General features: G+C 38.4%; 1 pseudogene; it reads right to left on the reverse strand.

Moving 5' to 3' along the window:
• Window positions 1–7,230: 7,230 nt before the first annotated feature.
• Window positions 7,231–8,028, reverse strand: LOC141511010 (thiamine pyrophosphokinase 1 pseudogene; annotated as a pseudogene).
• Between the last annotated feature and the right edge of the window lie 533 nt (window positions 8,029–8,561).

Below are 8,561 nucleotides of genomic sequence, written 5' to 3' on the forward strand. Positions count from 1 at the left end.
TCACATTTTCTATTTAACTGCATTATTTTCAACAGATAGACTTGGAAGTCCTTTATTTCATTAAGGACCTATCTAAAGACTAGTGTTCTGGATAAATTATTCTTCATTCTAAACCAGTATCTTCTAAATCTATCTTCTCAGCTTCTCTAAAAGATCTCACCTTGCTTACCTGGACATTGAGATAAGTCTGAGAGTTGTGAACCTAATTTAGGAGTCTGAGGGCTGAGTCACATTATTCTTGGACCCATTGGGGTTAATCTGTGCTATTAACCTGGGCACCTTTTTACTTCTGACTGACCTCTGAGTGCTCAGTCTATGATCCTTGGACACCTCTTTTCCATGGTTCAAATCTTGATCATTACTTTTAGGCCAAATTTTCAGTCTTGGGCTGGAAAGAAGAGTCACTGTCTCCTTCAATTGCTACCCAGTCCAGAGTTTTAGAAAAATAAATTTAAAATAATAAAGAAAGAGGGGATGTGTGAAATCTGGGACACTGATGCATTCTTGGTGGAGAGCTGTGAACTGATCTAGCCTTTCTGAGAGCAATTTGGAATTATGCCTAAAGGGCAATAAAAGTGTGCATACCCTGTGATCCAGCCATATCAGTACTGGGTCTGTATCCTGAAAAGATCATGAAGAAGGGTAAAAACCCCACATGTACAAAAATATTTATAGCAGCTCTGCTTGTGGTGGCAAAGAATTGGAAGTCAAGGGGAAGCTGAAAAATTGTAGTATATGTATGTGATGTAACACTATTGCTGTATTAGAAATCATGGGAGATGGGATTTCAGAGGAGCCTGGAAAGACTTGCATGAATTGATGCTGAGTGAGATGGACAGAACCAGAAGAACTTTGTACACCCTATTAACATGGGATGGTGATCAACCTTGCTGGACATGCTCACCCCATCAATGCAATAATCAGGGACAATTTTAGGGGATCTGTGATGGAGAATACCATCTGTATCCAGAGGAAGAACTGTGGAGTTTTAACAAAGAAAAAAAATTATTACCTTCAATTTTAAATAAAAGTCAACTTATGTTTTGCATAATTTTGATATCTCTAATATTTTCTTTCTTAAAGATATTTTTTTCTATCAGCACATTCAATTTTGATCTGTGCATATCATGGAAACAAATGTAAAGACTATCAGATTGTCTTCTGTTGGGGAAGGGGCAGGGAAGCGGGGGAATTATAAAATCTTGCACAAAAAGATTGGCAGAAACTTTTATATAATTGGAATACAAATAAAATATTTCTATTAAAACAACAATAATAAATAAAGTTTGAAGAAAAGATTATTGGGCAGTAGTTTGGGGAGAAGCTTGGCTACTTGTTTTTTCCTACCCTACCCTCTTGAGTGTTCTCCTGTTGTATATTTTTTAAAAGTCCTTTGTAAAGACCATGAGCCTTTAGAATCCCTCTCTTGGCCTCTCAACATCTATTCCTTTGCTCTTATGGTCTTGGACCTTATTCATACCTCTTGGTTCTTGCCTTTCATTATTGAAGAAAACCAAAATGACATTACTATGTTTGAGACAAAATTACAATGTGTCCAACTGTGACTGATCAGACTAATACAAGCTCAGAATGCTCTTTCACAGGTTAGGAAAAAATAGTCCATGTGAATACCTGGGGTGGGTACTCTAAAGTTACAGATGTCACATTTCCTTGGAGCTGCTTCAGTTTTGCCTTCCTCATAGAGTGCAGCACCCTCTCTGATGAGGGCATGTCATGCTAGCCATTTCTGTGCCAGGGTCTCCCATGCTGTCTAGTCAATTCTGAAGTTCTTCAGTGAGACCTTAAGAGTGTCTTGGTATCGCTTCTTCTGACCTCCTTGTGAGAATTGCTCTGTGTGGGTTCTCCATAAAATAGTTTTTTGGCAAGCATCTGGCATTATAACATTTCCAACCCATCGTAGTTGCACTCTCTGTAGTAATGTTGGAATGCCAGAAGTTTAGCTCAAGAAAGGACCTCAGTGTCTGGTATCTTCTCCTGCCAGGTGATCTTAAAAATCTTCCTAAGACAATTTAAAAGGAAGTGATTTAGTTTCCTGACATGGTGCTGGTCGACTGTCCTGGTTTCACAGGCATCTAGCAATGAGGTTAGCACAATGGCTCTGTAGACCTGCAGTTCAGTCACCAAACTAATACCTCTTCTCTACAGCACTGTCTTTTGGAGCCTCCTCATTGTCAATGGGTACCTCCTTGGAAAGGACACTGACAAGGTAAATTAAGTGTTCACAGTTCTCAAAACTTCTCCATTTGCTGTAATCAATGGTTCCACATATGGATGGTGTGGTGTTGGCTGATGGAGCACTTGGGTTTTCTTGGTGTTTATTGTTAGACCAAATGAACACAGGCAATAGAGAATGGATCCATACTTTATGGCATCTCAGCTTCAGAGGCTGCATTGAGTGCATAATCATCTGCAAACAGAAGATCATGCACCAACTGTCACTCCATTTTGGTCTTGGTTTGTAGCCTTTTCAATTTGAAGAATTTGCTATCATTGTGGTAGCTGACCTTTAGGTCTTATTCATCCTCAGTGAAGGTATTTGATAACATGACTGAAAATCATGCTAAAAAGTATGGGAGCACAGACACAGCATAGTTTTACTCCATTGCTGACTGGTAAATCTCAAGACCATTGTCCACTATCCAGAACCCAGGCAAGCATGCTATCATGAGATTGACATACAATGCTGATGAACTTTTCCATGCAACCAAATTTGACATGATTTTCCATAAACCCTTGTGACTGAGTGTATCAAAGGCCTTGGTCAGATCTACAAATGTTGTATACAGACCTCTATTCTGTTCCTGACATTTTACCTGAAGTTGTCAAGCAGCAAAGACCAAATAGACTATTCCTTGACCCTTTATGAAGCCACAGTAGCTCTAAGGGAGGTGACCATTTTCCAGGTTTAGGATCATCCTGTTGAGAACTCTGATAAGAATCTTACCAGCAATGACTAAAAGAAAAATATCCCTGTGATTATCATAGGACAATCTATTCCCTTTACCTTTTGAGAGATGGATGATGAAGGCATCCTTGAATTCTTGGGGGAGTAACCTCTTAATACCATGTAACCTAACTGGAAAATTTCAATAATTTTTTGGATAAGCAATGGACCTTCACCTTCAGATAGAATAGAATGCCACTTTAAAGGAGCCTAATGGCATTCAAAATTTCTTCAGTTGGAATTTCAGCTTGGGACTGATTGACTTCAGCTTGAGGTTAATAGTCAATGACTTCTGCATTGATTGAAGATGATCTGTTGAGAACACTATGGAAGTGTTCAGCCCATCTCTCTAGGAACGTATCTCTATCGTAAATCAATGTGGATCCATCAGCACGGAGTGGTTGAGATGCACCATATGTCTTTGGTCCATAAATAGCTTTCAGGGAATCATAAAAGCATTTTGGCTAATTACTGTCTGCATAAAATTGAATTTCTTCTGCCTTCTTACTGAACCAAGAGTCCTACATCTCTCTAAACTTCAATTGGACTTTACTTTTTTTTTCAAGGCAATGGGGTTAAGTGGCTTGCCCAAGGCCACACAGCTACATAATTATTACGTGTCTGAGGCCAGATTTGAACTCAGGTACTCCGACTCCTGGGCCAGTTATCCATTGTACCACCTAGCCACCCATGGACTTTACTTTTGATGGAATATCGTTGCCTTCTTAGAAATGGATGAACTATCCTGCTGGTAAACTGTATGGAATTCTTGTTTTTCATTTATCAGCTTCTGTATTTCCCCATCATTTTTATAAAACCAGACTCGGTGTTTGCCAGTATTTTGGCCTAGATGAGCAAACATAGAGCTCTCTGAAAGCTGCCCACAACTTTTCTGCTCCACTGTGGCAAACTGTGTTGGCTTAGTTTTCCCACTGTTCCTGCTTAGAGAGACACTCTAATCTCTTGCCTTAATTCTTCAAGTATTCATTTTGCATGGGGTCACCACCTTGGTTGAATATGATTAGATAGCTTAGAGGAGATGAATCTGTGATCAGTCCAGCACTCTGTACCACACATTGCTTTTGTCACTCTCACATCTTGTATGTCTCTTCTCCTTGCAATCACATAGTCTAATAGATACCAATGTTTGCTATGAGGGTGCATCCAGAAAGTTTTATTGTGTTAAGGTAAATGAAAGATAGTGTTTGTGATGAGAAGGTCACAAGATGCACAAGTCTTCAGTAGAAAGTGACCATTGCTGTTGCTGTTTCCAACTCCATTCCTCTCAAGGACTTCCTACCATGTCTGGTAATCTGAGACTACTCTAGCATTAAAGTCATCCAGAATTATAAATTTGTTCTCTTTTAGTACATTGATGATAAGGGTCTTCAGGTCTTCATAAAATTTTTCTTTAACTTCATCAGTGTTCATCATGGTGGGAGCATAGACATTCATAATTCTTCTGTAGCTGCCATAATCCTTTTGATAATAGCTTGAGGTCATTCTGTATAGAGAAGTAAAGTGAAACAGTGAGAAATTATACAATAGAAAGAACACTGAATTTGCATTCAAAGGACTTGGAGTCAAATTCTAGCCATTATTATTTAATAAAACTGTGAAAATAATCAAATCACTTTACCTTTAAGAGATTCAGATACCTTACCTGTAAAATAATGCACATAAGCATAATTAGAAATATGCTCCAAATGAGAAGGAATTTTGAATTTTGCCTTTGCAGCTTCGTAATTCTGTGATTCTATTCAAGCAATCAGCAAGCCTTTATTAACTACTATGTGCTAGATATTGTGCTAGTCAGTTGGTTCAAAAACAAAAATAGAACAGTGCTTGCCCTACTGAGTTTCAGTTTTCTCATTCATGAAATAGGAAAATAGATTACCTGATTTCTAAATTAGCATAGTAATTTTAGTAAATAGAAGGTATTTAATAAATGCTTGTTCCAGTGATTCTAAAACTCTAAGTTACCATGTAATGAAATTTTAACAGGAAACTTCTAAAGACCAAATCTTCAAGATTCAAAGAAAGAAATAATCATAGAATGTTAGGTCCCAAGACAGATAAATTGGATAGATATTTGCTGAATGGGAAGGGTCTTGCCTGACAAATTTCAAATCATTTCCTATAAATCACTTCTAACTCAACCAACCTATTTGCTTTTTTTCTTACAGAGAGAAACTAATGAAGCAATTTTGAGACCCAGAGCGTTATAGCAGTAGTTAATGATTATGTGGGGGGTTTTTGCCCATTTACTTGAGAGTCAGTCAGTAGTCCATCCCATACATCAATGTCAAGGAGATTTTCCTTAAGTTAATATCTGATCATAAGACTCCCTTACTCAACCAAATTCAATGACTCTATTGCTTCCTGAACAGGAGTTCTTAACCATTTATGTGCAGTGGATTCCTATAACAATTTGGTGACACCTAAGGATCCTTTCTCAGACTAATTTTATATACATAAAATGCACAGGATTACAAAGAAAACCAGATGTATTTAAATAGCTATCATTTTTATAAATTGTATATATTCAACTACCCCAGGTTAAGAATTTCTTCATCTAGAATAAAATACAAACTTTTCAATTCAGCATTTAAAGTTCTACACAACCCACTTTCTCCCCCCAAAAGTTCTTTCTAGTCTCATTTAATCCATCTCTTTCTGCTACTAGCCAAATCGACCTTCTCTCTGCTCCTCCCTAGAGATATTCCAACTATATCTTAGAATACATTCCCTCCTTATCTCTGCCTCACTGTGTCCTCCTCTTTTTTGGTATATAAATATTTTTATTTGACATGATTTGACTATTATTACATTTCAGAAGTAAATAATATTGTGTAAAAACCATTCATTGAAAATCATTATTATTGATTTTTGCATGCAGAACTGCAGGGTAGTTCATTAGACTCTGGTCAGACCCTCCCATAGGCAGGCCTGCTGCTCTCCCCATTGTCCCCTCTAAACTGAAGGAGGCCAAGGGCTAGCACTTCCAGAAGAAAGCCAATGGTCACTTTTCTTGGCACGATTAAGAGGCTATGTATTCCTACCACAAAATGAGTTGAGCAGTTTTTTTTTTTATTAAAGCTGTTATTTGTGTACTAGTGCACAGTTTATTAAACATGATGGCTATGGAAAATGAGAAAACTCTAAATAGAGTCTCCTCATAGAAGAAATGTGTACAACTTTCCAGGCTTGTGATCTGAGATGGGTGTCAGTGACATGTTCATTGCCCATGTTTGCTAATATATTTCTTAAGAGAACTTAGTTCCTTGGAAATTAGACAAAGCTTTACATTTATGGACCAAAAACTTTTCTTTAGGGAGGAGGGTGACAAGAAGTTCTCTCCCTCCACACCTCCATCCTCCTGGCTTTTTTGTCTCTATTTTTCCTAAATAAAGTCTGTCAAAATAGGTACAAACTATGATCTAATCTTTTGAGCAGAAATACTAAAAGGGTAATGGATAACCAGAAGTTAATAAACTGGATTTGAGGAAGAAATGATCAAAGTTACTAGGATGGTCCCCTGATATAAAATTTTTTCTTTGGTAATATTTCCCAATACTCTATCTTCTTGACAATGACTTGGAGAAGTATTTCTGATTTAATTTTCAGTTGTATGTTAGTTATGTCCGACTCTGGGCAAAGATATTGGAGCACTTTGTCATTTCCTTCTCCAGCTCATTTTGCAGGATGAGGAAACTGAGGCAAAGGGAGTTGAAAGACCTGCCTAGGGTCACACAGTTATTAAAGTTTCTGAGACCAGATTCAAACTCATGAAGGAGTCTTCCAGACTCTAGGTCTGACACTTTATGTGCATCCAGCTGCCAATTCAGAGTTAAAACTTTAGGTGATAAAATTTTACCCCCCTTTCATGAGTAATTAGGGCTGCAGCACTTATAAATGATTTAAGAAGAGTCAAAGAAGTATGAAGTAAAAAGTTTTGCCACTTGGAGGTCTTGGGATAGGATCTGAAAGTTTCCTGAGGAATGTATTAGGAGCTTCAAAGGGAGGACTGTTGTAGAAGTGAATTTTGGTGAATTCTACTGTGAATATTCAAATCTGAATTTTAGAAAGGACTGATCCAAATTTGTGTTTTTCAACTGACTTTGATTACATGTAACTAATTTTAAAAAATTAGAAACCCTCTATTAAAATGATATATCCAAAAATGCATGAAACAATTATAAAAAAACTAGCTCCCCCTCTTCCCCTTCTTGGCTTATATTGCTGTTCCAATACAGATATTCCTCCAGGTGTTCAGTCATGGGCAGGGGTGGAGTGTGAAGTGTCATCTGCTGGGTCATGTTTGATGCCCATGGTCCAGATGAGTGGATGATCTGTTTCCACTGTCACAACACCAGAGCCATCATAGGTATTTGAGGTGCTGACTAGAGTTCCAAACATGAGCATATCATTGGTGAGGTTCCACTTTAGGCCTGTTGTAGTGACTTGCTTACATGGATGTCCAACAGGAATAAGGCCACACCAATCACCTTCAAATCCTGTATTTACATTGAGTTTGTGCTTTCCTGGCTGAAGCAGGCAAATAAGAGAATGTTCTTGTATGATGATAATAGGTATTGGAGTGATCTCAGTTACATGAAAAAGGGTCTCCACAGAAGCCATGATCTGGTCAAATCGTCCTGCAAGTCCACCCAAAGTCACAATGATGTCAACCTGAAGATCCTTTTCTGCTATCTTCTTCTGGAGTACTCGAAGACATTTAGTAAAATCAGTGTAGTTTTGCTCAGGAGTTGAGACAAGTTCACATCCCTTGACTTTGTAGTATTCTTTGACTTCAGGTCTAATAGAATCAAAATCTCCACTGATGTACTCAGGTAAGAAGCTCTCTTGATCTCCTTCAGTTAAATGATACAACCGGTTAGCACCTCCATCAGCACAGGCTTTAAGAACAGCTTTGCTCCACAGATGATGAAAATGACTTCTGTCCAAAGGCTGATTAAGGATCAATAGGCAATACTTCAAATCCCCAGGGGAGAGAAGGCATTCCAGCGGGGTGAAGGTGTGCTCCATTTCAGATTATGGGCTTCTGCACAGCTGCGCGAGGAGCCGCCCGCCGGGCGAGGTGCGGCGGGCAGCCGCGGAGCTCGGAGCGGCGGCGATCCACGGCTCGGCCCTCTCTGCGCCCTCCTCTTTCTTTAAGGTGCAACTTAAGCACCATCTTCTGCATGAAGCCTTTCCTGATCCCCCAATCCTTCTTTCCACATTATCTTGCATTTAACAATTTTCTTTGTGTGTGTTTGTTAATTTTGTGTTTATGTTGGATGTGTTTTCTATTTAATTGTTATGTCCTGCATTTGAATTTAAGGGAATACAAGTTGGGTGGTTTCATTCTTTATACTTGTTTCACCAGCAATAAGCATGTAGCAGATACTTAATCAATACGTGATTGGTTGCATGATTGATTTTATTCTCAGCTTTATTTCTAGGTAGCTTGCTGCATATTCTGTATGGGTCTCAGCTTTAGCTATCTGTAACATATCAAAGTGGGAGATAATGATTTCTACTGTATCATAGTAATATGATGTTGCATTCCTCTATTTAGATCTGCAAAGAATCT

Source organism: Macrotis lagotis, chromosome 2 (assembly GCF_037893015.1).
Source record: "Macrotis lagotis isolate mMagLag1 chromosome 2, bilby.v1.9.chrom.fasta, whole genome shotgun sequence".
NCBI classification, from domain to species: Eukaryota; Metazoa; Chordata; class Mammalia; order Peramelemorphia; family Peramelidae; genus Macrotis; species Macrotis lagotis.